Genomic DNA, 22,514 nt, shown 5'->3' with positions numbered 1-22,514 from the left:
GGCTTTTGGTGGGCATTTATTCTCGCATCCTTTGAAGGGCATTTACACAAGGATTTCTTCCCTTGACTTGCAAAATACTGCCTTCTCAGGACAAAAGTCAAAATGTCATGTCCTACACACAGTTCACAGGTCCTTTCTGATATTCTGAACAATGATTATTGTATAATCAAGAAAAGCTAACACAGTACCATTTCTTTGGGGATGAAAGTGCCTTCCTCCTAAATCTAGAAGTGACTGTTTTGACTGGAAGATTCATCTTTTTTCTCCAGATGCCTCTCTTTATATAGCTATCGATACTTCTGTAGTGTTTGTGTGTGTGTGTGTGTGTTTTTTCTGGGGGGGCGGGGTTTGAAAATGTCACCCTGTCAGCTTAATTTAGCAAATAACCCTTACAAGCAGAGCATGAGCAAGAGCTACACATGCTGGGTATTTGAGGAGAAACAGAAGAGGGGGAGGACGTGTAGCATTCAGGCAAGATGCAAGAATTCATTTAACAAATATTTGAGAGCCCACCCTGTGCCCCATGTGCTGCCTGAGTGCTGGTAACCCAGAGAAAGGAAGAGGCCCCTGTGTACTTGGGGACCCTGCTATCCCAGTGAGGAAGGACATTCATTAAACTTATAATGTCGAGTGGTGGGAGAGTGTGGGCTATGATGTGGACCATTGACCATGAGGTGCAGAGATGCCCAGAGATGTACTTACCAAATGCAATGGATGTGTCATGATGATGGGAGTGAGTGTTGCTGGGGGGGGAGTGGTGGGGTTGAATGGGACCTCATATTTTTTTATTGTAATATTTTTACAAAATGAATAAAATTTAAAAAATAAATAAAGTATTATGTAGAAAAAGAATGTTGGATGAAAAGGGTGTGGGAAGGAGACAGCCTTTTTAGATCAGGTGGTCAGGGAAGGCTTTACCTCACAGACGACATATAAGCAAACTTCTGAATGATGGGCCGGGTGCTACACGGCTCCCTGTGCTCCAGGCAGAGAAGCTAAGCCCTTGAGGCAGGACTATTCTGAGTAGGTTCCAAAAACAGCAAGGACCCAGTGCAGGGAGGGACTTGGGGCTCAGAGGGAGAGCAACCAGAAAGTAGCCAGAGACCAGTGGTTTACGGCTTAAGTTAAGATTGGACTTTATTTAGGGTGAAATGGGAAGCCAGTGAAGGTTTTTGAGAAGAGTTATATGATCCTGTTTGTCATTTTAAAAGACCATTCTGGCTGCTGAATGGAAAACAATGTGTGTGTGTGTGTGTGTGTGTGTGTGTGTGTGTGTGTGTGTGTGTAAATTGGTGGCACAAGAGTAGGAGACGAAATAGGAGATTACCCAGAAACCCAGGGCAGAGATGACGGTGGCTTGGGCTAGGTTGGAGGAGCAGTAGAGGTGGGGAAAATATTGGATTCAGGATCTAGTCAGAGGTGAGAGCTGACACCACTTGCTGAAAGACCGCCACCAAGTCAGAGAGAAGGGAGATGGCAGTGGCCCACAGGACTGGGGCCTGAGCAGAAGGAACCCAGTTGCAGTTCCCTAAGATTAAGAAGAATGGCAGAAGAACAGTTCAGGGGTGTGGCCCTGAACTACCAATTTCACTTTGGTCATGTTCACTTAGTGATGCCAAGATTTGTACCTGACTCTGTAGTCAGTGAGGCCGTGGGATTCAGAGGGAGTGATGGGGACGCGAGAGGGACATCTGGGAGTTAAGGAGCACAGAGATGGCATGTTAAGGCTGGAGGCAGGATGAGGACACTTGGCGAGGGAGTACACCTGGAGAGAACCTTAGACTGTCTGGGAGCACACCAACAATGCCAGGTCAGGTAAGTCTAGCAAATGGGAGTGGCCATGAAGAAAGAGAGAGAACTGGCATCCACATTGCAGGAGGTGTTTGAGGATGGAGAAGTGATGACCAAGTCCATTGCATCTGGTAGGTTAAAATGACCAAACAGAGACCACAGGTTTTGGCAACAGGGAGGTCTAGGAAGTTTAAGGGAGCCAGTGAAAGAACAAGGCAAATGGGGACCAAAATACCACCTTTATTATTGATAAAATTGCTACGGAGAATGTGCTTACCTCTGTGGGCAAATGGATTTTCTAATACTGAACATCAGAATTGGAGGCTCTGGAGCAGTGCTTAAATTTCAGATTCTGATGGAGTAGGTCTGGAGTAGAGCCTGGGAGTCTGGATTTCTAAAAATCTTCCAAGTGATGTCAGTGTTGCTGTGGCAGGGACCATACTTTGAATAGCAAGTCTAGAGGCTCCCTGGGAGCAGCCAGGGGCTTTCAGAGGCCTGGGGTGTTCCAGGGGTGGAGCTCACTCGCTTGGGAGGAAGGCAGAGGAGATGAGAAATGGACTCAATGGAAGAGGACACAGGGTCCAGGAGACGTTTTTTGTTTAAAAGAAAGGAGGCAGTACAGAACGGTTGTACGCTAATTGGAATGAATGAACGGGAAAGGGAAGCCTAATGATGCAGAAGAGAATGGAGAGAACTGCTGGAGTGGTATCCTGTAATAGGCCAGCATGATTGGAAACCAACACGAGAGGTAAATCTTAGACCAGAGTGAGCACAGAAGGTTCATCCGTAAGGCCAGGAAGGAAGGCCAAGTGCGTGGGCGCCATGCAGGCCGAGATAGGCAGGCAGGCTCGGGGAGAGGCCCCTTCGATCCTTATATTTTCTCAGTAAGACTTAACACTCCAGGGCTTACCTTAGGCCATGTCTTCCTTGAACTCCACTAGACTTTCACTTTAAACTGAGGTTTTGGTGTTTTTTGGTTTTTTTAGGAGGTATGGGGGATTGAACCCAGGACCTCATACGTGAGAAGCAGGTGCTCAACCACTGGCCTACATCTGCTCACCAACGAGAGTTGGTTTTTTCATTTGTTTGTTTAGGAGGTATGAGGGATTGAACCCGGGACCTTGTAAATGGGATCCCGGTGCTTATTCATTTTTTTTTTTTTTTTTTTTTTTTTTAAAGTGTGATACAGCAATGACAATTTATTAATTGTTTATACTCTCCTTTTGTACAATAAGAATGTGAAAGTTTACAATAAAAAGCAGATAAACAAAATAAATCACCAAAAAAGGATAAAATTCCAAAATTCAAACAACAGAAATAATATTTGTACAGCATTTTCCAGTTGGTAAACATGTGTGATTTCATTTCAACCTTACAACAACCCACCACTGGACATAATTGTACTAGAACCCTGGGTTTATTATGAAACCCAAGTCCTTCTCCACATTTTCCAATTATTTCTGTTGGAGTATGAGGTTCACAGGAAACCCAAGGAAAGACCCAGCTCAGAACAGTGCAGATACTGAGTCTAAAATAAATGGATTCTCGCTCACACAGAGCAGAATGCTCTCAGATCCTATTGTTCAGACCTGCTTCATCCCTTTTCCCCTTCCCAGAGGCTATTGAAAAATCTGCCTTAAACTTTACAGTGAAGACAAGCATTTCAAGAAAAAAGCAACTACTTGGCTCAGCCATACCAACTGTGATCCCTAAATAACTGCCAATTTATCTTCACAGCACCAGTACTCTTCATTTATAATGGCCAATGGATTTGTAGTGTGGTTTTCATTTTGAAAGATCATGTTGTGATTCACTTGCTTTCCCATTCAGAATCAACTTTCAGGCAAAGCATGCCTTTAAAAACATTAAGGGAATGGACATACCTGGAAACTTTATGAAATGAACAGTAGTCATTATGCTACCTGATTTTCTACAAAATATATTTGACAAGCCAAAATTCTAGGATATAGACATCTGGAAAAAATCATTTCTTGGGATTAACTTCTCAAGAGATTTTTTAAAGTTAATTTGGGAAATTAGCATTTCACTTTACTGCAAATCTTTGTTACATTTGACTGAATTGTCATTCACACATTTAAAACAATTGCTCTTGGGGCCGCGGACTTGGCCCAGCGGTTAGGGCGTCCATCTATCACATGGGAGGTTCACAGCTCAAACCCCCGGCCTCCTTGACCCGTGTGGAGCTGGCCCATGCGCAGCGCTGATGCGCGCAAGGAGTGCCCTGCCACGCAGAGGTGTCCCCCGCATAGGGGAACCCCCACACATAAGGAGAGCTGCCCAGCGCGAAAGAAAGCGCAGCCTGCCCAGGAATGGCGCTATCCACACGGAGAGCTGACACAACAAGATGACGTGACAAAAAGAAACACAGATTCCCGTGCCGCTGACAACAACAGAAGCAGACAAAGAAGACACAGCAAATAGACCCAGAGAACAGACAACCGGGGTGGGGGATGGGGGAAGGGGAGAGAAACAAACAAATAAATAAATCCCAAAAAAAAAATAAAAAAACTAAAATATAAAACAATTGTTCTTGGGTACGTATGTGTATATGTATTACACAAGCACAACAGGATTTGCACTAAAGAATTGTCATCGTAATACTATTGGATAGCTTAACTTCATATGTGTGTGTGTGTTTTTTTTTAAGATTTATTTATCTCTCCCCCCTCCCCATTGTTTGCACTTGCTGTCTGTTCTCTGTGTCCGTTCACCGTATGCCGTATGTGTCTGCTTGTATTCTTTTTTTTTTTTAGGAGGCACCAGAAATGGAACCCAGGACCTCCCATGTGGGAGGGAGGTGCCCAATCACTTGAGTCACATCTGCTCCCTGCTTGTTGTGACTCTTGTTGTGTCTCCTCATTGTGTCAGCTGTCTTGCTCTTCTTCTTTAGGAGGCCCGGTGCTTATTCATTTGTGCTACATCCACTCCCCGAAACTGAGTTTCTTTTATAAAGCTGCTTAGGCCTTATACCTAGGCCTCAGCCAGGGCCAGGCTGGACTGGTCCCCAGCTAGGCTCCCTCTCTGTGAGTGCCTTTAGCTCCCACAAAGCTGAGAGTTCAGATAAGCAGGATTGTCCTGTGCAACTTTGCACATATTTAATGCATTACTTTGCCATCTGATTTCTTTTTTCATTCCACTGTCATTTCCACTTCCCAAAGAAACACCTTGTCTCTGCACAATCCTTTTTAGCCAGTCTTGGCACATCACCCTCTTAATCTCTGGCTTTGGCATATATGATCTCTGGGGTTTTTTTCAAAAGTCTCCTTTCTACTTAGTGTATGTCAAGCTATTTGAATTCAGTTGCAAGAATTATACAGCAAGTGAGTGGCAAAACTGGAATTTTCAAATCTGCCCCCAACTAGTATGTTTTATAAATTAAAGGATGCCCCACTGTAGTTTGTGTAAAAGGGCTGTTTTTTGTAGAATTCATACCCAGGCTTTGATTTGGGATTTGGGGAATTAGGGCCAGCAGAAAATTTATGATTAAGGTGAAGAGTAATGTGGGTTGACCTTCTTAGGCATGATAAGTCAAACATTTGAGGATTTTCTAAAAATTGAAGGGTCAGCATGACACTGTAGCAAGCCCCTGGAGAGACTTGCCTTTGTTCCTGCCCTGCTCCCCTGAGCCAGTATGCTGTTATTTTCCAACAATCCTGGAAAGCATTATTTTTTTTTTTGCTGCCTGCTAACACCTTAGCATTGAAATGGAAAGTTTGTGTAGCATGGAACATTAATTTAAAAAGAAAAAACTCTTGGCTCTTTGATTAGATTATTTAAACATGTTTGCATGAAATGATGCCTGTTCAGTAGCAACTTGGGTGAGTCCAGATGTTTAGTCACATTGACTCAGCGAAATTTCTCACTGGCCAGATTCTCAGGCCAGAGCAATCAATTCGTTCCTGCAACAAAATCTGATGGTAGTCTTTCCTTGCAACTGAACCCCAAAGAAAGAGGAAGTATCTGCAACAAAGTTGAAAAGCATACAGTCTCCAAGTTTCTCTTAAGGGGAGCCATTGTGTAAAGTTCTACTTGTGAGATTTCTACAAGGTCCGTTTGTTCTCCAGAGCTAGTCCTTTAATTTCAATTTATCTTTCCACTTAAATTAAACATCTCTAATATATAGATATCCCCAGTTTCACTGGGAAAATAAGGTACTAGGAGAGAGCTGGGACTGGTACTAGTAGACTTGAGTTAAAGATCAATTCTGCCACTAACCAGCTGGGAAAACCTATTTGTAAAATTAGGTGATATGAATAATGTCATCTTAATATTGCAGCACAATTTTACAGTTTGCAAGGAGCCTTCCTAGACATTAGCTCATGTTGATCAGCCCACCCTGGGGAGGTGGTGTCCCTGTAGGCAAGAAGTCTCTGGAAAATGACAGGCGTTTGGGGGCGGTTCCTAATCCCTCTGTCCTTTGTGAAGCCTCTCCCTTCAGTTTCTGATTCCAGATCTCTCTACTTATTTACTGTGGGGCTGAGATGCAGATTCCAGGCTGTGAGAGGGGATGCCAGAGGGGACAGCACACAGGACAGGATCTAATTCAGTATGCTGTGTGATTGGGACCTTCCGTAGAAGACCACTCCCTGTGGACTCACGATTAAAGGTCTTAACTGCAGATAAAAGCACAGTGCTATGGAGGGACTGCTGGCTAAGGCAGCTGAAGAGGATGGTGAATCCTCTCTGCAGAAATAAGGGATAAAACTAAAAAAAAAAAAAAAAAATTTCAGGACTTTTAAAGTGGTCAAAGGCCGAGAAATTAAGAGGTATTTACTCATTAAAAACCTGCCAGAGCTTTCAGGTAAGCGCACAGCAGGAGTCTGCATTCTCACCTGGGACTGCTCACATCTACACCCCTCCTCTTCACCAGCTCCTTTGAGAACAGCAGGCGCTCAAGGGGACAGACTTGACTGTAGGTGGATGGAGAACCTGCAGCTTTTTTTTTTAATCTGCTAAAAGCAGCAAATTTAGTAGAAATGAATGGGAAAAAACCTGCAGCTTGTTAACTTGAAGTTGAGGTCTCAGGCAAGCAATGAACCACTCAGAAATTTAACAGACCCTGAAAATGGGAGTACCATAGAAGGGCTAGATACATACTCCACACATCCCTGGCTGACTGGGAAACTACACACAAGCACAAGGGGGACCCCAGAAGTTGAAGGCCAACAGATGGGTGAGGTTTGCATGTTCTCCCCAAGAGAAGGTCGGAGAGTGGAAGCCTCACAGGCTTGAGGCGTCTGGGGACAGCCACTGGCCAAATCATTGGCTGGTTGCTCAGCTACAGAAATACAAGGCCTCCCTCAAGAAACCAAGCTAAACAATGTACATACCTTAATATGTGACAGACATGAAGTGAACATGTTATTGGAAAAACAGCATGGACACTTGCTTGACATAGGACTATCACAGACCTTCAATTTGTTAAAAAAAAAAAAAAAAGCAAAAAAAACCCACAACTATCTGTAAAGCTCAGTAAAGCAAAGTGCAATAAAATGAGGTCTGTCTGTCTGTATACCGGGATAGGTGAAATGGGAGTTTGAGGAGAGGCCAGAAACTTCCCAAGTGTATCGAAAAACATTTCGTAAACCTATCTAAGGCACTCAGTGAATCCCAAGTAGGATAACCACAAAGAGATCCTCACTTAGACACTGCATCAGTGCTGAAATCCAATTCAAAGAGAAAATTTTAAAACCAGCAAGAGAAAAAAAACCCATCATGAACGGGAAAATGACAATACAGTTAAGGTTGGCTAATTAGAAACAAGGCCAAAGACACTGAACTGACATATTCAAAATGCTGAAAGAAAAAAGGAAAAAAAAAAAAACCCTACTTGTTGACCAAGAATTGTATATCCAGCAATAAAATAGTTATTTTTAACTATCTTAAAAAAATAAAGGGGGGGAGCGGATGTGGCTCAAGTGGTTGGGCACCTGCCTCCCAAGTGGGAGGTCCTGGGTTTGGTTCCCAGTGCCTTCTGAAAAAACAACAGACAAAAAAGCCAACTCAGGGAAGCCAATGTGGCTCAGTGGTTGCGCTCCTGGTACCTCAAATAAAGGGTAAAAGATATTCCTATACCTCAAATAAATCAATAATAAATATAAAAGACATTCCCAGATAAACAAAACAGTATTTGTTGCTAGCAGTCCTGCCCTACAAGAAATAAGAAAATCCTTCAAGTTGAATGGAAATGACACCAGACAAGAACTTGAATCTACCAGAAATGATAAATATATGGCTAAATATAAATATTGTATTTTTTCTCAATTTGCTTCAAACATAAAGTTGTCTAATATGACATGTTGGCTTTGTAAATACATAAATATGGCAAAAAAAAGTACAAAAGAGGGATGAGGAAATGGAGCTATATTGTAGTAAAGTTGCTATATTTTACCCGAATTGTCAATATTAAGCTGAAGTACACTGTAGTAATAAATTAAAGGTGCATGGGAAGTGGATGTGGCTCAGCTGATAGAGCGTCCGCCTACCACATGGAAGGTCCAGGGTTCACACCCAGGGCCTCCTGACCTCTGTTATGAACTGATCCACGCGCAGTGCTGATACGCGAAGGAGTGCTGTGCCACAGTGGTGTGCCCCACATAGGGGAGCCCCACGTGCAAGGAGTGCGCCCCATAAGGAGAGCTGCCCAGCATGAAAAAAGTGCAGCCTGCCCAGGAGTGGCACCACACACACAGAGAGCTGATGCAGCAAGGTGATGCAACCAAAAGAGACATAGATTCCTGGTGCCACTGACAAGAATACAAGCGGACACAGAAGAACACACAGTAAATGGACACAGGAGACTACTGGGGAAGTGGGAGGGCAGGGAAGGGAAGGGAGAGAAATTAATTTTAAAAATCTTAAAAAAAACCCAGAAAAACATAAGAGGTTCCTGTATACCCCCCACCCCACTCCTTTCACACCAACAACCTCCCCCATCATTGTGGCACACTCATCGCACTCAGTGAACACATTTTGGAGCACTGCTGCACCACATGGATAATAGTTTACCCTGTAGTTCACACTCTCCCCCAGTACATTCAGTGGGTTATGACAGGATATATAAAGTCCAGCATCTGACCCTGCAATATCATTTAGGACAACTCAAAGTCCCAAAAATGCCCCCATATGTGAGCTTTCTCCAGCATAGACCCATAGGCTAGGCCATAAAACAAATCTCAATGTATTTAGAGAAATTGAAGTCATACAAAGTATATTCTCCAGTCACAAGGGAATCAAATTAGAAATCAGCAGAAAGAAATTTTAGAATTGCCCAAATGTTTGGAAGTTAATACACTTCTAAATAACCCATGGGTTAAAGGAAAAAATCAGAAGGGAATTTTGAAAATATCTTCAATGAAATGAAAACAAAACATTATCAAAATGTATGGATACAGAAAGAATAATCTGAAAGCAGCAAAGGAGAAGCAAACCATCACAAGGGACGCCCAGTAAGACAGTATGAATTTCTCTTCAGAAACCATGGAGGCAAGAAGGCAATGGTGTGATACAATTAAGGTAATGAAAGAGAAAAACTGCCAGGCAAGAATTATCTGACAAAACTGTCCTTCAGATATGATGGTGAGCTTAAAATAGTCACAGGTAAATAGAAACTAAGAGCATTCGTAACCAAGAATCCAGCTCTGTAGGAAACACTAAAAGGAGCTCTGCGGCCAGAACAGAAAAGACAGGAGAGAGAGGCTTGGATGGGGCATGTAGAAGTGAAGACTATCACAAAGGGTAACAAAAAGAGTAAAAAGGGGCAGTGGACTTTGCCCAGTGGTTAGGGCGTCCATCTACCACATGGGAGGTCCGCAGTTCAAACCCTGGGCCTCCTTGACCCGTGTGGAGCTGGCCCATGCACAGTGCTGATGCATGCAAGGAGTGTCCTGCCACGCAGGGATGTCCCCCGCGTAGGGGAGCCCCATGCGCAAGGAGTGCACCTCGTAAGGAGAGCCGCCCAGCACGAAAGAAAGTGCAGCCTGCCCAGGAATGGTGCCACCCACACGGAGAGCTGATGCAGCAAGATGATGCAACAAAAAGAAGCACAGATTCCCGTGCTGCTGAAAACAACAGAAGCGGACAAAGACGACACAGCAAATAGGCACAGAGAACAGACAACCGGGGTGGAGTGGGGAAGGAGAAAGAAAGAAATAAATAAATCTTTAAAAAAAAAAAAAAAGAAAAGCATAAAAAGACAAAAATAAGATAGGACATATGAAAACCAAAGGATAAAATGGTTGAAGTAAGTAACGGCTTTACAGTAATAACATTGAATGTTAATGGGCTAAACTCCCCAATAAAAAGATGTAGTCTGGGGAAGCAGCTGTGGCTCAATCGATTGGGCTCCTGTCTACCATATGGGAGGCCCTGGGTTTGTGTCCCAGAGCCTCCTTGTGAAGGCAAGCTGGCCTGCACCCGCGGAGAGCTGATGGCCCATGCCCACGGAGAGCTGGCGCAGCAAGATGACACAACAAAGGGAAACAAGCAGACACAGAAGAACGTGTAATGAATGGACACAGCAGATGGCAAGCAAGCCATGTTGGGGGGGGTGGAATAAATAAAATAAAATATAAATCTTTTTAAAAAAAGGATATAATCTGACAGAATGGATACAAAAACATGAGACATTCATATGCTGTCTGCAGTAGATTCACTTTAGACCCAAGGATACAAATAGGCTGCAAGTGAAAGGCTGGAAAAAGATATTTCATGCAAATAGTAACCAAAAGAGAGCAGGTGTTGGGCAAAAGAGACTTTTTTTTTTAAAAGATTTATTTGTATTTATTTCTCTCCCCCCCGCCCCATTGTCTGCTGCCTGTGTCCATTCTCTGTGTGTTCTGTGTCCACTTGCATTCTTGTCAGCGGCACCGGGAATCTGTGTCTCTTTTTGTTGTGTCATCTTACTGCATCAGCTCTCTGTGTGTGCAGCACCACACCTGGGCAGGCTGCACTTTTTTCACATGGGGCAGCTCTCCTTACGGGGCACACTCCTTGAGTGGCAGGGCACTCCCTGCGTGCATCAGCACTGCATGTGGGCCAGCTCGCCACACGGGTCAGGAGGCCCTCAGTTTGAACCCTGGACCTCCCATGTGGTAGGCGGATGCTCTATCAGTTGAGCCAAATCTGCTTCCCAGCAAAAGAGACTTTAAATGCAAAAAAGTGATGAGATGTGGAAAGCCTGTATACATTTTTTAAAAAGGGGCAATCCACCAGGAAGGAGTAGCAGTTATAAATATCTATGCATCTAACCAGGGTGCCCAAAAAACATGAGGCAAACTCTAGCAAAACTGAAAGGAGAAATAGACAACTCTACAATAATAGTTGGAGACTTCAACACACCACTCACATCAATAGAACAAATAGAAAATCAACAAGGAAATGGAGAACTTGAACACTATGAGAAATAAGCTAGATCTAATAGATATATACAGAATGTTGCATCCAAAACTAGCAGGCTATAATTCTTCTCGAGTGCTCAGGCTAGACCACATATTGGACCACAAAACCACTCTCAGGATACAAGATCAACCTGCAAAAATCAGAAGTATTTCTATACTAATGAGCAAGCTGAGGAGGAAATCAAGAAAAACAATTCCATTTACAGTAGCAACAAAAAGACTCAAATACCTAGCAATTAATTAACCGGGAATGTAAAGGATTTGTATTCAGAAAATTACAAAACACTGCTAAAAGGAATCAAAGAAGACCTAAACAAATGTTCATGGATTAGAAGACTAAACATCATGAAGATGTCAATTCTACCCAAATTGATTTATATATTCAATGCAATACCACTCAAAATTCCAACAGCTTACTTTACAGAAATAGAAAAGTCAGGGAAGCAAACTTGGCCCAGTGGTTAGGGCGTCCGTCTACCACATGGGAGGTCCACGGTTCAAACCCCGGGCCACCTTGACCCGTGTGGAGCTGGCCCATGCACAGTGCTGATGCGCGCAAGGAGCGCCGTGCCACGCCACGCAGGGGTGTCCCCTGCGTAGGGGAGCCCCACGTGCAAGGAGTGCGCCCCCTAAAGAGAGTTGCCCAGTGCGAAAGAAAGTGCAGCCTGCCCAGGAATGGCACCACACACATGGAGAGCTGACACAACAAGATGACACAATAAAAAGAGACACAGATTCCTGGTGCCACTGATAAGGATAGAAACGGTCACAGAAGAAAACACACTGAATGGACACAGAGGAGCAGATAACAGTGGGGGGGGGGGGTCGAGAAATAAAATAAAATTTAAAAAAAAGAAAAAAGTGGGAAACGGACTTTGGCCCAGTGGTTAGGGCGTCCGTCTACCACATGGGAGGTCCGCGGTTCAAACCCCGGGCCTCCTTGACCCGTATGGAGCTGGCCCATGCGCAGTGCTGATACGTGCAAGGAGTGCCGTGCTACACAGGGGTGTCCCCCGCGTAGGGGAGCCCCACGCGCAAGGAGTGCACCCATAAGGAGAGCCGCCCAGCGCGAAGGAGGGAGCAGCCTGCCGAGGAATGGCGCCGCCCACACTTCCCGTGCTGCTGACGACAACAGAAGCGGACAAAGAAACAGACGCAGCAAAAAGACACAGAAAACAGACAACCGGGGGAGGGGAGGGGAATTAAATAAATAAAAATAAATCTTTAAAAAAAAAAAAGTAAAGAAAAGAAAAGTCAATTAACACATTTATTTGGAAGGAAAGGGGTCCCAGATAGCCAAAAACATCCTAAAAAAATAAGAGTGAAGTTGGAGGACTCATGCTTCCTGATCTTGAAATGTATTATAAAGCTACACTGGTGAAACAGCATGGTATTGGCATGAAGATAGACACATTGTTCAATGGAATTCGAAATGAGAGTTCAGAAATAGATGGTAAACTCTATGGTTAACTGATTTTTTTTGAACCCAGGACCTTGTACATGGGAAGCAGGTGCTCAATCATTGCGCTACAACTGCTCCCCAGTGAGAGTTGGTTTTTCCGTTTGTTTATTTTTAAGGAGGTACCAGGGATCAAGCCTGGACCTCGTACATGGGAAGCAGAAGCAGGCACTCAACGACTTGGGTTACATACACCCGCTCCCCTGGTCAACTGAGTTTTTTTTTTGGTTAGGCCAGTAAAAGAATTTATTGGGAAATGGGGGAAAAGAACAGAGCTTGCTGAGAAATGGGAGAGAAGGACGGAAATACATACTGAGATTTGGTGTGGACTCCTATAGACAGAGACAGTGAGCTCTGCCTTAACTATTAATTATTCCTCCCCCTTCCTATGCTAAAGGGAGGGGCCCCAGCTGTTACTGGTTACCCCACCAATGGTGGGGGGCTCAACTGATTTTTTTGAAAAGATTTATTTATTTATTTATTTCTCTCTCCTTCCCTTCCCCCCCCCCCCCAGTTGTCTGTTCTCCTGGGTCAATTTGCTGCGTCATCGTCTTTGTCTGCTTCTGTTGTTGTCAGCGGCACGGGAATCTGTGTTTTTCTTTTTGTTGTGTCATCTTGTGTCACCTCTCCGTGTGTGTGGCACCATTCTTAGGCAGGCTGCTCTTTCTTTCACGCTGGGCGGCTCTCCTTACAGGGTGCACTCCTTGTGCGTGGGGCTCCCCTGCACGGGGACACCCCTGGGTGGCAGGGCACTCCTTGCATGCATCAGCACTGCGCATGGGCCAGCTCCACACAGGTCAAGGAGGCCCGGGGTTTGAACCGTGGACCTCCCATGTGGTAGACGGACACCCTAACCACTGGGCCAAGTCCACTTCTTTCAACTGATTTTTGATAAGCCTACCAAGTCCACTTTTCTGGGACAGAACAGTCCCTTCACCAAGTGGTGCTGGGAGAACTGGATATCCATAACCAAAAGAGTGAAAGAGGACCCTATTGCACTCCCTATACCAGAATCAACTCAAAGTGAATCAAAGATCTAAACACAAGAGTCAGAGCCATAAAACTCCTAGAAGATAACGCAGGGAAACATCTATAAGACCTTGTAGTAGGTGGGGGTCTCCTAAACCTTACATCCAATGCACAAGCAACAAAAGAAAAAATAGATAAATGGGACCTCCTCCTGCACCCCAAGGACTCTGAGAAGAGGATAAAAAGGCAGCCTACTCCATGGGAAAAAAAATTTGGAATCATACATTATAGCAGTTTGATATTATTGATGAATTCTAAAAGGAAATACTGGATTATGTTTGGAAACTGGTCTTTTCCTCTGGGCATGATTAAATTATGATTAGGGCTTTGATTGGGCCATGTCAGTAAGACATTGAAATGACGGCAGAAGAGTTAGTTGGAATTTTGAGCTGGAGCCAAGTAAGCACACAGAGGAGCAGAGCAGCTGAGCCTGGACAGAATCAAGCCTTGGGGAGAGAAACAGAGCTGGTTGCCTGATAGTCTCCAGCTGGTCTTGTGGAGAGAAGCAAAGCCTAGAGAGCTCATAGTCTACAGCTGACCTTGTGGAGAAAACAGAGTCCCTGAGCCCAGAGAGAAATGGCCCCCGGGAACAGAGGAACCCAGGAAGCCTGAACCCTGGTAGATGTTGGCAGCCATCTTGCTCCAATACATGGCAATAGACCAAGGATTAGGGAAGTAACTTATGCTTATGGACTGATAACTGTAAGCTTCTACCACAAATAAATTACCTTTATAAAAATCAACTGATTTCTGGTATTTTGCATCAGCACCCTTTTGGCTAACTAATACACACATCCAACTAGGGTCTAACATCCATGATATAGAAAGAGATCCTACAATTCAACAATAAAAAAACAATGCCTTGATTAAAAAATGGGCAAAAGACCTGAATAGACATTTTTCTAAAGAAATACAAATTGTGAAAAAACACATGAAAAAATGTTCAACATCACTGGCTATTAGGGAAATGCAAATCAACGGTACAATGAGATATCATTTCATACCTACTAAAATGGCCACTATTTAAAAAAAAAAAAAATCTACAAGTGTTGGAGAGGATGTGGAGAGATAGAAATGCTTAGTCACTGCTGGTAGGACCTGTTCGGCGGTCCCTAAGGAATTTAGATATAGATCTACCATGTGACCCAGCAATACTACTATTAGGTATATACACAGAAGAATGGAGAGCAGTGTCACAGACGGACATCTGCAAACTGATGTTTATAGCAACATTATTCACAAATGCCGAAAACTGGAAACAACCCAGGCGTCCATCAACTGATGAATGGATAAGCAAACTGGTATATACACACTATGGAATATTGTTCAGTTGTGAGAAGAAATGGAGTTGTGATGCATATGACAGCGTGGATGAACCTGGAGGACATTATGTTGAGTGAGCAAACCAGGCACAAAAGGACAAATATATGATTTTGCTATTATGAACAAAATATAATGAGCAAACTCATGGAGTTAATAGCTATTAATAGAGTATAAGTCGCCATAGAATAAAATGTGGTTAGAGAATGGAAAGCTGAGGTTAATCTGTAGAATTGCTAAAAAGTTGTTTGGAAATATTTGGAAATGAATAGAAATGGTGAAAACACATCATAGGATTTGTAATTAGTAGCGCTAACATATGGGTATGATAGTGGTTCGTGTGTTTTTTGACATTTTTTTCCTTGTTTTTGGAGTAATGAAAATGCTGTACTATTGATTGAAGTGATGGATGTACAACTCTGATTGTACCAAATGTCACTGATATACACTTTTAGATAAATTGTATGGTTTATGAACAACAATAACAAAAATAGAGTGGGTTGGGGGGAAATACACCAAATATAAGATATGGACTATAGTTAGTAGTAATACTTTGATGATGGTCTTTCATAATTTATTACAAGTCTTTCACAACAATGCAAAGTATTGGTGGTGGGGGTGATATGTGGGAGTCCCGTATGATGATATACATGTTTGTTTCATAAGTTCACAACTTTTACACTTGTTTATGTATGTTTATGTATGAATGATATACTTCATACTTTTTTAAAAAGATTTATTTTTTCACTTCCCTGCCCCCCCCCCATTGTTTTGCACTTGCTGTCTCCCCTCTGTGTCCATTCTCTGTGTGCTCTCTGTGTCTGCTCATCTTCTTTAGGAGGCACCAGGAACTGAACCTGGGACCTGCCATGTGGAAGAGAGGCAGTCGACCGCTTGAGCCACCTCAGCTCCCTGCTTTGTTGTGTCTCTCATTGCCTTTCCTCTTTGTGTGTCCTTGTTACATCATCTTGTTGCATCAACTTGCTGCCCCTGCCAGTCACACCAGTTCGCTGTCGTGCTCATCTTCGTGTCGTTCGGTTCCCAGGACCTCCCATGCAGTAGGCGGGAGCTCGGTCACTAGAGTAACATCCGCTTCCCTCAAGAATTTTTTTTTTATATTTATTTCTCACCCACCCCCACTCCCACCCCCCCACCCCGTTGTCTGCTCTCTGTGCCCATTCACTGTGTGTTCTTCTGTGTCTGCTGTATTCTCATTAGGCGGCTCCAGGAACTGATCCCGGGACCCTCTGAAGGGGGAGAGAGGTGATTATTCTCTTGCGCCATTTCAGCTCTCTGTTCTGCTCTCTCTCATTGTCTCCCCTGTGTCTCTTGTTGCGTCATCTTGCTGCACCAGCTCTCTGCGTCAGCCAGCACTCCTGCGCAGGGCAGCACTCCGTGTGGGCCAGCTCGCCGCATGGTCCAGCTTGCCTTCACCTGGAGGCCCTGGGCATTGAACCCTGACCTCCCTTATGGTAAACGGGAGCCCAACTGCTTGAGCCACATCCATTTCCTCAGTAATGTTTTAATGAAAAAAAAAGTATGGGATACAATGCTTGGAAGGAAATTTTTACCTGTGTGCTACTTTGAGTGTTTTGTGGACCCTAGAAAATTATGTATGTAAACCTATTTATGAGGGACCTTTTGGTTAGATTGCTTTTAATTACATCACTTCAGTTAAGAGCCTTTGATTAGATTGAGGGACTCAGGGTGGGTCTTAATCCTTTACTGGAGTCCTACATAAAGGGAGGAAGAGGAGAGGAAGAGCTGCCATTTTCCCTTGCCACGTGAGCGAGGACTCCAGGATCGCCTGCAGCCACAGGAAGACAGAGAAACCCCAAGAGGCTGGGACGCAGGCTGGAGGCTGGACTCAGCAGAGCTGCTGAAGCTGAAGCAACGACGCCTGGAGGAGAGGGGAGAGGTGAGCCACGTGCCTGATCACCCGCCGCTGAGCTCGGGGAGAAAGTCAGCCTGGAGGAGAAGGCAGAGACCGACGGCTATTTTACCTTGCCATGTGTCAGGATAGCCGACCCTTAGTGACACGGCATCTCTGATGATGCCTTGATTTGGGCATTTTCACAGCTTTGGAAATGTAAGCTTTTACCCTAATAAATTGCCATTGTAAAAGCCAACCCAGGAAAGTGGATATGGCTCATTGGATTTGGCTCAATGCCTACCACATGGGAGGTCCAGGGTTCAAACCCAGGGCCTCCTGACCCGTGTGGAGCTGGCCCATGCAGAGTGCTTCCGTGTGCAAGGAGTGCCGTGCCACGCAGGGGTGTCCCCCGCATAGGGGTGCTGCATCACAAGGAGTGTTCCCTGTAAGGAGAAGCTGCCCCACGTGAAAAAAGTGCAGCCTGTCCAGGAGTGGCGCCGCACACAGGGAGAGCTGACACAGCAAGATGACACAACGAAAAGAGACACATTCCCAGTGCAGCTGACAAGAATAGAAGCAGACACAGAAGAACACACAGTGAATGGACACAGAGAGCAGACAACTTGGGGGGAGGGGCAGGGAAAGGGGGAGAAATACATAAAAAATAAATGTTAAAAAAAAAAGCCAACCCATTTCTGGTATTTTGCATTGGCAGGCTTTAGCAAACTAAAACAATTGATAGATGCTTTTATTAGAAAAGAAGAAAGATCTAAAAGCAGTTTCTATCTTAATAAGCTAGAAAAAGAAGAGCAAATTAAACCTAAAGTAAGTACAAGAAAGGAAATAATATCAGAGCAGAAATGCAATAGAAAACAAATATAGGAGAAAATCAATGTAACCAGAAGTACACCCTTGGAAAAGACCACAAAATTCATAAACCTTTAGCTAGACTGACCAAGAAAAAAAGAGAGAAGACAAACTACCAAAATTAGGAATGAAAGACAGAACACCAATATACCCTATAGAAATTAAAAAGAATCAAAAGGGAATATTATGAACAACTTTACAACAACCAATTAGACAACTTTGATGAACTGGACAAACTCCAATAAAGACACAACTTGTCAAAACTGTCCCAAGAAGAAACAGAAAATCTGAATATAGACCTATATCAAGTAAATAAATTGAATTAGTAATTAAAAGTCTCTTCCACAAAAAAAAAGACTAGATGTTCCTTCAGTGGTGAATTCTATCAAAAATTTAAGGAATAGGGAAACGGACTTTGGCCCAGTGGTTAGGGCGTCCGTCTACCATATGGGAGGTCCGCGGTTCAAACCCCGGGCCTCCTTGACCCATGTGGAGCTGGCCATGCGCAGTGCTGATGCGCGCAAGGAGTGCCGCGCCACGCAAGGGTGTCCCCCGCGTGGGGGAGCCCCACGCGCAAGGAGTGCGCCCGTGAGGAAAGCCGCCCAGCGTGAAAAAGAGAGAGCAGCCTGCCCAGGAATGGCGCCGCCCACACTTCCTGTGCCGCTGATGACAACAGAAGCGGACAAAGAAACAAGATGCAGCAAATAGACACCAAGAACAGACAACCAGGGGAGGGGGGGAAATTAAATAAATAAATAAATCTTTAAAAAAAAAAAAAAAAAAAAAAAATTTAAGGAATAAATAATACCAACACTTTACAAACTGCTCAGCAAATAGATGAGAGAAATTGCTTCCAAATTTTTTTCTTTAAAAAATTTTTTTATTGTGGTAATGTGTATAACATAAAGGATCCCATTTTAACCACTTTCAAGAATATGATTTAGTGGTATTATATGCACAATGATGTGCTATCATCACTATTATCCGTTACCAAAACTTTTTTAATTCTGTAAACATTATCTCTGTACTCACAAAGAGTTTTTTTTTTATTTCTCTCCCCTTCCCCCTACTCTCCCCAGTTGTCTGCTCTCTGTGTCCATTCGCTGTGTGTTCTTCTGTGTCTGCTTGTATTCTTGTCAGCAGCACCGGGAATCTGTGTCTCTTTTTGTTGCATCACCTTACTGTGTCAGCTCTCCATGTGTGCAGCACCACTCCTGGGTGGGCTGCGCTTTTTTCACATAGGGCAGCTCTCCTTGTGGGTCGAACCCCTTGTGTGTGGGGCACCCCTGCATGGCACGGCACTCCTTGCGCACGGCAGCACTGCTTGTGGGCCAGTTTACCACATGGGCCAAGAGGCCCTGGGGATTGAACCCCGGACCCTCTATATGGCAGACGGACGCTCTATCAGTTAACCCACATCCACTTCCCCAAAACAGTTATTTATAATAGATCAGGTCTGGAAACATATCCACTGTGTATCACCAGATGGATGGATAAAAAAATTGTTACGGGAGAAGCAGACTTGGCCCAGTGGTTAGGGCATCCATCTACTACATGGAAGGTCCGCGGTTCAAACCCTGGGCCTCCTTGACCTGTGTGGAGCTGACCCACATGCAGTGCTAATGCGCACAAGGAGTGCCATGCCACGCAGGGGTATCCCCCGCGTAGGGGAGCCCCACGGGCAAGGGGTGTACCCCAGCGTGAAAGAAAGTGCAGCCTGCCCAGGAATGGCACCGCACACACAGAGAGCTGTCACAAGATGATGCAACAAAAAGAAAAATACAGATTCCTGTGCCGCTGACAACAACAGAAGCGGACAAAGACGACGACGCAGCAAATAGACACAGAGAACAGACAACCGGGGCTGGGGGGAAGGAGAAAAATAAATAAATAAATATTTAAAAAACAAAAAAACAAATTGTTATGGAAGTGCACAATGCACTACCACTCAGTGACACATGGGAGAACATGAATGAGCCTCAAAAACATTATGCTGAAAGAAGCCAAACACAAAAGTTTATATACTTTTTATTATTCCATTTACATGCAATTTCTTATAAGACCAGGACTCTGGAGCCAGAAAGTAGATGAGAGATTGCCTAGGGCTGGGAGTAGAAGCTGAGGTTGATCACAAAGAGGCATGTGGGAACCTTTTGGGGTGGTGGAGGTGTTACAAACTGGAGCGTGGTGATGGCTGCACAACTCTTATCAATGAACTAAAAGTGACCCAACCTACAATTTGAAGTATATGGCATGTAAATCCTACCTCGGTAAATCTGGATGTTTTAAAAAGGACAGTGCTACGGAGTTGAGATGTATCATTTAAAAATAGGATGTCGATATACATTATCATCCAAACCAGAACAGTTTTGAGAGTGAAAGGGGTTTCTGTTAATAACTATGCAGGAAGACACACGTGAGCCCCGGCTGTTCTGGGCCAACTGGGATGAATAGGGCTCTTTTTTAAAATCCTGGGGTAAACAGTGTTGGCCGTCTGCTGTGTGCCAGGCATATGCAAGGCGACAGAAACATAAGTATGAATGAGACAGACAGAGTCCTTGGGTTTCTGCATTTAATGTCTAAGGGGGCAGATAGAAACAAAAGCAGGCAGTGATAAGCACTGTGCTACCGGCATATGACTGAGGCTCCCAGACCAGCCTAGAAACAGGGGGAGCCTCCTGGAGGAAGTGACAACAAGCCAAGACTGTGAGTGGGGGAAGCGGATGTGGCTTAGATGACTGGGCTCCCGCCTACCACATGGGAAGTTGCAGGTTTGGATCCTGGTGCCTCCTAAAGAAGAGATGGCGTGACAGGCAGGTGCAGCGAGCTGACACAACAAGAGACACAAGAAGAAAAACATAATGAGAAACACAACAAAGCAGGGCGCAGAGGTCCCTAAGGCTTCCTAAAGAAAACAGCAAGCTGATGCAGCAAGAGATGTGGGAAGGAACGAAAGAAAGAGACACGACAAAGCAGGAGGCAGAGGTGGCCCAAGCGATTAGGCATATCAGATGTTCTGGGTTCAGCTCCCGGTGCTTCCTAAAGAAACAAGAAAGATGAACAGACACAGCAAGTGCAAATAACAAGGGGGTGGGAATTAAAAAAAAAAAAAAGAAGACTGCACGGTGGTAGAGCACAGGCAAAACAGTATCCCAGGCCCTGTTCTAGAACCAAAAGGCCATTCAGTGTCTCTGGAAAATAGCGTGCTGGTGGGGTGGAGGTGGGGGGTGGAGGAGAGAGGTATGCCTGTCTTAACACTGTTGTCTACTGGGAAGAGAAAAGTGCAGAGGTTGTCTTTCAAAGTGACACTGGCCTCCTGGGCTGGTCATCTAGCAGGAGGCTCTTTCTCCACCCTGGCTAAGTCTACAAGGTCAATGCCTTAGACTCCAGTTCAGATAGAGACCCATCGTCCCATGCATCACGTTGTTTTGGGAGACTGGGAAAAAACTGAACTAGGATGCACTGGGACCCCCTATTCCCAAAGGGGCATGGGAAAGAAGTAAGGACTGTGGGGAAGAGGATAAGATGCCTGGAATGAGGGTTGTGTGTGTGCCTTTCTCAGGAAGATATTGTCAAATTGATAGGTTTGTCATTGTCTGGTGGGAATTTTTTCTTTAGCAAACAATTTAAGTATATCAGCAGCTGAGCTTGACACAAAACACCTGACACTAGGGATTCCATTCAGGAGGGGTGCAGCAAGTGGCCCAGGTGCTCTTCTGCCTCTCCCCAGGCTCACCAGGAAGCCAAGGAGAAAGTTTTTGATTCAGTCCTAGCTTTCCACTGTGGTTTACGTCTCTTCTTTCTGAATCCTTCCCATAAAAAAGAAAAGAAACTTGCGTAGGGGAACCAAGTACCAGACAAAGCTTCCCATTTGTTTCATTTACAGCCACCCCATGAGAGTCAGTCATCCTTGTCTTACAGAGGAGGAGACTTGAGATGCAATAATTTGCCAAATCACTCAGCTAGAAAGAAATGGAATGGAAGCAAATTGAGGTCAGCCTGGGACCACAGCCCACTCCTTCCCCCTCCGCCAGGCAGCCTCCACGAAAGGGGCTCTGCGTCATGTAAGAAGCCAGTGTTCCTTCTGCCATAATGTGCTGTCCTACCACCGACGCTGACTGCATCCCAGGTTCTACTGAAAGGGGCCTTGGAGAGCATCTAGCCAGTCCCCAGAGAGGAGGTCCTACCATTAGCTCTGTCGCTGGGTGACTCAGCAAAACTCCTTTGGCTCTCTGAGCCTGTTTCCTCATTTCTAAAATACAGGTTGGGCTAGATCCCTGGTTCTCAAACTTGCTGGTGTGTCAGGACCCCTTTACACTCTTAAAAATTATTGAGGACCCCCAAGAGCTTTTGTTTCTGTGAGTTATATCTTTCAGTATTTGCTGTGTTAAAAATGAAAACAGAAACTTTTACCAATTTTCCAAAACCGAAAAGAAACTCAGTGAAATTCTGACAATTTTGCAAATCTCTTTAATGTCTGTCTAATCGCAGACAGTTGGGAGTCTCACATCGGCCTCTGCATTTAACTCCTTCCCTATGACATCAGGTTCCTCGGGAAATCTCCACTGCACACTCGTGAGGGAGAATGACAGAAGGCCAAAAACATCTTACTGTTATTGTGAGATTCATTTTGTCCTCCCAGATGCCCAGGAAATGTCTCAGGGACTCCCAGGGGTCCCAGCCGAGACACCCTTAGAGATTTCTGGCTGTGTGACTTTTGTAATCAAACATCTGGTGAACACTTACTGTATTAGCT

This window comes from Dasypus novemcinctus, chromosome 9, assembly GCF_030445035.2.
Source record: "Dasypus novemcinctus isolate mDasNov1 chromosome 9, mDasNov1.1.hap2, whole genome shotgun sequence".
NCBI lineage: Eukaryota > Metazoa > Chordata > Mammalia > Cingulata > Dasypodidae > Dasypus > Dasypus novemcinctus.
Note: the sequence above shows the minus strand (reverse complement) of the source record.